Raw genomic sequence first — 8196 nt, 5'->3', positions numbered from 1 at the left:
AACTGGCAGTCTCAGGTAAAATCTACCTACAGGTCACCCTAATATCCTGTTCACTCTTTTTCTTCCTACAGAGAAAACACAGTTTTCCTCTGATCAAATGAAACAACACAAAGTTACAGCTGGCTCCACCATTTATTTAAAAATCTAGGACCTCTGAGTGTTATGCATTCCCCTCACCAAGACTACTTGTGACTCTTTCATGTGAGCATTTACTGAGAAACAAGTTATCTGTCCTCCCCACCTCTACCCATCAAAAAGAGACTGATGAATTAAGAACAAGATTATAAAAATCCTCTTTTAGAAAGAGAAAGGGAGAGAAACAGCAATCATTGGATTACTGCAATGATGTAATGCCCACTGAGATTAAAGGCTCCCTGCTCTGGCAATGAAATATGTTTCTCCATTAGACCCTGATTCTGCCAAGGAATCTCCTTGTCCATCATCCTCTGTGACCTTTGGCTTTGTGTCTGGAAGGTTCTTCCACCAATTATCCTCCATAGCCACATCTGAAGTGTTATCAAAGAGAATATTCTCATGGAGATTAAGTTGTGGGGACTCTGGGGATTGTTTTAGGGGTTGAAGAATTACAGGTTCTTGAAGGCCACTCTGTGCATTCTCCTTTTTTTTTTTTTTTTTTTAAGATTTTATTTATTTTTAGAGAGAGGAGAAGGGAGGGAGAAAGAGAGGGAGAGAAACATCAACCCGGAGAATGAACCCCCAGCCCTGAATGAGAATCAAACCTGCAATCCCTCACTTTACTGGACAATGCTCAACCAACTGAGCCACATTCTTAATATACTTCTGGTATATTTCTTCCATTCCGTTTCTTGGTGAAATAACCACAGCCATATGTCTTGTCTGGGGGAAAAAAAAAGTTCTTAAGCCTGAAGAATCTCCTCTCTTACTCACTGTTTGGTACATGGCACAAACTCACACTTGAAGTATTATGATGGATACCCTAAGGCTACATGACAAAATAGGCTTGTGTTGGAAAGCAGCCAAACTTTAATCTGGCTGGCTCCCATTGTCTGGTAAAGTACACAAGAGAAAGCCTTTACAAAACCTCTGTGGTGAAACATATTCCATTTCACTCTGCTTTCAAACTGACTAATGCTTGCCTGGATTCATCTCATAACTTAGATAAAGGCAGAAAAAGCATTCAACCCATAAACTTTCTCACTTTTCTCAAACACTTCTTTCAGAGCTGTGGGCCTGATTGGCATGAACAGTACTTTCTGTAAGAATGGAGTCGCTCAGAAGGCCATTAAGACGCAGTGAGCAGGAAAAAAGAAGTGTGTTGGGAGAATCAGTAAGCAGGGAGGGAGCCGTGCTGTGGGTGGCTCCGACTCAGGACTCCTAGGGAAGGCGAGGATTACTTTATAGAGGGAAGAAAAAGGGAACTATTGAATTCAGTTTGGTTATCTTGCAGCTGCAAGTTTGATGGGCTGATTAAGGCCAAATGCAGTTTAGTTTGATGCACCATGCTATTGAAGGGAACTCCTGGCCCAAAATATCACTATCTCCCAGGCAGCTGCAGGTGGTGGGGAGGGGTATGGGAACTGAGGCTGTCACTTTCCAAGACATTGCAGGAGAAAATTTGCCTGAGGTTAGTATAGTTACTGTGGCTTTCTTTTACTCAGTGTTAGCATGGTATATCTTTCTCCATCCCTTTACTTTTAGTCTGTTCCTTTTATTTAAATTAGGTTTCTTAAAGACAACAAGAGTGGGGTCTTGTTATTGTATCCACCTTGATCGTCTTTGTCTTTTAATTGGTATCTTTAGACCATTCACATTTAAAGCGATTATTAATATGGTTGGATTAATAGCTATCATATTTATAACTGCTTTTTATTAATTATCCTTGTTTTTATTATTATTATTTATTTTTTTTTGTCATCCACTTGTTTTCTGTCTTCTCTGATTTTAATTGAGCAGTTTATATAATTCCATTTTCTTTCCTCTCTTAGTGTATCAACTATACTTAAATATTTATAAATCATTTCCCTGGAGATGGACATTTACAACATATCTAAGTGTACTTTAATTTTTTAATTTTTAATTTTATTGAATATGTTGTTACAGTTGTCCAAAGTTATTTCCCCTTTGCCCCCCTCTGCCCAGTACCCCGCTTCCCTCCAGCAATTCCACCTCCCTTAGTTCATGTCCATGGGTCATTCATATAAGTTCTTTGGCTTCACCCTTTCCTATACTATTCTTAACTTTCCCCTGTCTATTTTGTACCTGCCAATTATGCTTCTTAATCCCTGCACCATTTCCCCATTTCTCCCTTTCCCCCTCCTAGCTGATAACCCTCCAAATGATCTCCATACCTATGATTCTGTTGTTTGCTTAATTTGTTTTCGTTTTCTTTTTTTTTTTTTAGGTTCTATTGTTGATAGTTGTGAGTTTGTTGTCATTTTAATTTTCATAGTTTTGATTCTTTTTCTTAAATAAGTCTCTTTATCATTTCATATAATAAGGGCTTGGTGATAAGGAACGCTTTTATTTTTTTCTTGTCTGGGAAGCTCTTTATCTATCCTTCAACTCTAAATGATAGCTTTGCTGAGTAGAGCAATCTCGGCTGTAGGTTCTTGCTTTTTATGACTGAATATTTCTTGCCAATTCCTTCTAGCCTCCAACGTTTCTTTTGAGAAATCAGCTGACAGTCTTATGGGAACTCCCTTGTAGGCAAGTAACTTCTTTTCTCTTGCTGCTTCTAAGATTCTCTTTATCTTTAACCTTTGGCATTTTCATTTTGATGTGTCTTAGAGTGGGCCTCTTGCATCCATCTTGTTTGGCACTCCCTGTGCTTCCTGGACTTGCATGTCTATTTCCTTCACCAAATTAGAGAAGTTTTCTTTCATTATTTTTTCAAATAGATTTCTAATTTCTTGCTCTTTCTCTTCTTCTTCTGGCATGCCTATAATACAAATGTTGGCATGCTTGAAGTTGTCAGAGGGGCTCCTTACACTAGCCTCATTTTTTAAAATTCTTTTTTCTTCTTGTTGATCTGATTGGTTGTTTTTTGCGTCCTTATAGTCCAAATAATTGATTTGATTCATGGCTTCATAAACTCTACTGTTGTTTCCATGTAAATTGTTCTTTATTTCAATTGGCGTATCCATCATTTCTGACTGGATTTGTTTAATGCTGTTGAGGTCCTCACTAAGTTCGTTGAGTATCCTTATAACCAGTGTTTTGAACCCTGCATCTGATAGTTTGCTTATCTCTATTTTGTTTAGTTCTTTTACTGGAGTTTTGATCTGTTCTTTCATTTGGACCATGTTTCTTGTCTCCTCATTTTGGCAGCCTCCCTGTGTTTTTTTTCCATGTATTAGGTAGAGCTGCTATGGCTCCCTGTCTTGCTGGCATGACCTAACGTAGTAGGTGTCCTGTAGGGTCCAGCGGCAAGCCTCTGTCACCCAAGCTGAGTACTCAAGGTGTCCCTTCATGTGAGCTGAGTACACCCTCCTCTTGTAGTTGTTCTTAAATGCTATTGGCAGGTCAATGGGAGGGAATTATGCAGACCAGTTAGCTACAAGGACTGGCTGTGACCACTTACCACCAGTCTCTTCCCTCCATGGAGGATCAGCTGTGCAGGGACAGGTGGTGGTGCTCCAACATGGTTGGTAGCTGCCACTTGGTGCACAGGCTCTGGGGTTTCCCAGGTGGTGCAGGCCAAGGTCTTTCCCACCCTGCATGAGATACAAAGCAATCTGCATTTGGCCAGGACCTATACATTCTGCTCAAACTCTAAGTAAATCTCTAGGTTAATTCTAAAGTTAAAAACCAGTTAACTATGCTCATCACATAACAATGGCAGATACTATAGGTTGCCTACCTACTATCCAACCCAAACCCACCTAACAGAACCCAAACAGATGCAAGTATTTTCAGGTGTCTTCCCTTCTTCACATGGCCATAAATTTCTGGGAGAGGCCCACCCAATCTCCTCAGGCAGAGAGATTGGATCCATATGGGCTAACCCATGTTTCTTAAACTTGAGTATGTGTCAGAACAATCTGAAAAGCTTGTTAAAGCACAGAATGCAGGGCAACATTCACAGATATTCTGAATCAGTAGGTCTAGGGTGAGGCCCCAAATTTTGTATTTCCAACAAGCTTCTAGGTGATACTTATTCTGCCAGTATGGGGATCATACTTTGAGAATCATTGGTCTAAGTGAAGCATGGCCATTGCAGTAATCAGGATATTGCTCTGATTGCTTTAACAGTGATCAGAATAAGTGGACAGAATTATTCTCTGTCACATTAAACTCAAAACTAGTAGGAACGTAAAAGGATAGGGTGGCTCAACTGCTTGAGAATGTCTTGTGTCCCAGGTTCCTTCTATCTGTTGCTCTGTCACCCCTTTAGGGAATGCCCTCATCTTCTAGTTTGAAGCTGACTTATTACCACCAAATCTTCATGCTAGCAAAAGGGAGGGCAAGAGGTAGTAAAGATCACATAACTTCTTTTAAAGGAATAATCCATAAAGTTCCCCACATTATCTCCAGTCACATCCTATTGGCCAGAACTTAGTCATAAGGCTATACCTAGGTGCAAGGCAGGCTAGGAAAGGTGGCTACTAGCTTGGTGATTATAAATCCAGATAAAATTCAGGGAAGTTCTATTACAGAAAGGAAGGAAGAAGAAAACGGATACTGAGGAGCAATTAACAACCTCTGCTGCAGTGGTTCCATTCTACTTTCCAGCAATTGTTTAGAGGTGCACATGACACCATTTTATCCAATGAGACAGGAGAAGATGTCTGTTGAGGGCTTCTGGGAATGTTTTCCTTTCTTTGAGAGAGACACAGTAGCAGCATTAGTGAATATTAATGAGGACCACTTAAGTGTGCTTCTATGTGAGGGATGAGAATTAGCTTTTCTTGAAAGTCTACTATGTGCCTCACAACTTTCATATATTTAATAATTAATGCTTTCAACAATTTTGTGAAGAGCTTATTTTTATCATATTGCTGAGAAAACAGACTAAAGTAATTACCTTGTATAATACACAGGAAGAAATTGGCTGGGTCAGGATTCATTTCCACTTCTGCTCTGCTGAACCCCCAAATCCATGCCATTTGCACTTCATCATTCCACAGGGTAGGTGGGCACATCCATTTCCATCTGTATTCATTTCCTATAGCTGATGTAACAAAGTACCATATCTGGTTGCCTAAAACAACAGAGATTCATTGTATCTCATCTCTGGAGACTAGAAGTTTGAAGCATAAAGTGTTGTTGGCAGGGCCATGCTCCCTTAAAGCCTCTAGGAAAGACTGTTCCATGCCTTTCATTTAGCTTGTGGTACCACAGGCAATCCTTGGAATTCCTTGGTTTGCTGCTGCATCAATCCAATCTCTGCTTCTGTGGTCACATGGCATTCTTCCTGTGTGTGTTTAATCTTCATAGAGCCATCTTCTTATAAGGATATCAGTCATAATGGATGAGGGCCCTGTCCTGCTCCAGTATGACCTCATCTAAACTAGTTATATTTTCAATGATCTGATGTTATAATAAGGTCATATTCTGAAGTCCTGGGAGTTAAGAATTCAACATATCTTTTTGAAGTGACACAACCCATAACAGCATCTTAATTGGGTTTCCTTCTCTACAAGGGTGCTAGTTCATCCACTTGATAATGAATCAGGGTTTTGTTAGCTAAAAGTTCTCAAAATTAGCTTACACAGATATCTACACAGTATCCCCCAAAACAATGATAGTTCTTTTTGAAAGACACCTGATTTATTAATTTTGAATCTGTATCAGAATCATATTATTGAAATATTTCACTTCAATGGATGATTTTTATTTGAGTTAAAAATTTTCACACATTAAAATATACCCAGGAGTTGTCATTATCTAATTAAAAGTAATAGAACTACATTCATTCCTCAAAATCAGTCTCACCAAAAGTGATTTCAGGTTAAATAATGCATTCTAATAAAAACCAGGTCTTTTAGAATGCTAAGTTTACCTTCAGAGTACTGCCTTCTTTGTAGACTATGAAGCATAACAATTATTAAAATAAAGGGTGGAGCTCATCTGAATATCAGGTCTAATTATTGTTACTTAAATAACTACAGTATTATTGTTTCATTACTGATGGTTATTCCAGAAATATGCAGCTGCCTGTTAAAATTAGTTTACCTGCTGTGTAATAATGTTTTCTTTCTTTTAACAACAATAGATTATATCAAAGATATAAACTGGACTATTTCACAAATGCAGATAATTAAAGATTGTTTTTGATGGTTAAGATACCAGTACTGTATTCTTTATAAAAATGAATATCCACAGAATCCGAATTCCCCCTGGCTTGCACAGTGGTCTAGCTAGGTAGGCTATAGCATAGGGCAACTCTCAGGGTATAAGTCATCAAAAGGGACAAAGTTGTAATTGCAGACAGGCACACATTTACAGATGGCTTGCATAAATCATTTTTCTCATAGTTGCAGTTCTGTTACTTATGTGGTTTCATTTTCCTTAACTTACTATTATCACCAACCCCCACCGTCCACAGAGATTATTTTAGTGTGAGGCAGTATCATTTTCTGGTTATCCATATTCGTCTTCTAAGATGCAGGACATATGGAAGTTCATGCATTTTACAAGAGTAACCCAACTCCTCCCCAGGTTTTCCAGCTTTTCAATGTGTTTATGTGCAATCCTAGGAGTACATGTGATGGTTGATGGTGAGAGAACACTTCTACTGAACTACACAAAGAGCCTACAGCTCCTACATGGCTTGTCTGGAAGTCCCATTACCTCCCCAACTATTTCTGAGTGTCTTCCTTTGGGTGAGTGTTGTTTATCCTTTCCATACTTCCACTCTTGTTATTTCTCACCTCTCTCCTATCAGGCCTGTCGGCTTCTTTGTCATTCACCTCTGGTAGTTTCATTACCATTTTTCCACAGCACTGCTCTCTAATCTCTTCCCCTCTTACATCACATGCAGAACCTTTTCTCATATTTCCCAGAGGATGTAAGACAAGGCTGCCGTGATTAACAGACTTTACAAAGATTTGAAGCTAACACAGGGAACTATTTTTGCAGAAAAGGGAAACTTAAGACTGGACTATCTATTATCACTGTTGGTGGCATCCATTGACCACACCCTTGCAGTCCGGGTCCCCTTGAGTCATCTGTTCTCTATCCCCAGCCTACCACCCTACTGTCTGGGCTCACTTCCTCTTTTTAACTGCCTCACCTCTACCACCTTCAGGTAAAGGATACAAAAACCACTAATTAAAAATTTTTAAAAAGCTCTGCTCCAAATGAAGACCCTCCCACTTTTACATCATTGATGGCACATTAATAATAGCGTTATATAATTGAATAGCACCTACCATCCCATCCCAGTCTGAAACGTGGTGCATCGAGATTGCTCACCTGCTCATTTTCTCTGAGAGGAATGGACAGAAAGGACTCAGGAAAGGTCCCTCCTAGAATAAATTAAAGGTCTCTCCCAAGTGCTTGTGCAGAATGCGGACACTGCCCCAGTTTACAGCAGCACCTTAAAATTCTTCCTGCTACCAAAATCTTTCAAAACTCTCTACTGAGGATCTATTATGGGTTATGTATTACCTACCATATTAGTCATGTGAGAGGTCCCAAAGAAATTTTTCAAAAGCCCCAAAGACTTTCCCTGGTCTCTAGAGTTTCCATCACATGGGGGACTGCTCACTAAATATGATTGTAGTTCTGGGTCTGTCACATGCTAGTTATGTGTCCTTGGACAAGTCACCTGAACTCTCAGGACTTAAGTTATTTCCTTTTAGAATGGGAAGAATAATACAGGTAACTCCCATATAACATGGTTGTTAGGTTCCTAACAAATGCCATGTTATGTGAACCTGTGTTATATGAAACAAAGAACTAGTACAAAAAGGGGGGTTAGTTTCCAAAAATTAAAAAGCCATACTATTGTATTTTTATAATTAAGAGAAATATCTTTATTAAAGCAATTTCATCAAAAATATTACATATTAACATGAATTAAGTAATGTTTTCTTCGTCATCACTACTAAGCTCCATTAACCGAATATATTTTCTTTTTGACAAGATATCCTCATCCACTGAACTTTCTTCAGCATTATATCGATTCCTATTCTCTCCTTTTTGCAAAAAATCTGTTATTTTAGATTGCTTGCTTTTAGCTGAGAGATCTTTATAAATTTCATTATACAT

The sequence above is a fragment of the Furipterus horrens genome, unplaced genomic scaffold (assembly GCF_987537825.1).
Source record: "Furipterus horrens unplaced genomic scaffold, mFurHor1.1.pri manual_scaffold_8, whole genome shotgun sequence".
In the NCBI taxonomy this organism is placed as follows: Eukaryota; Metazoa; Chordata; class Mammalia; order Chiroptera; family Furipteridae; genus Furipterus; species Furipterus horrens.
The sequence above is the reverse complement of the archived record's forward strand: the minus strand, read 5'-3'. Positions refer to the sequence as shown.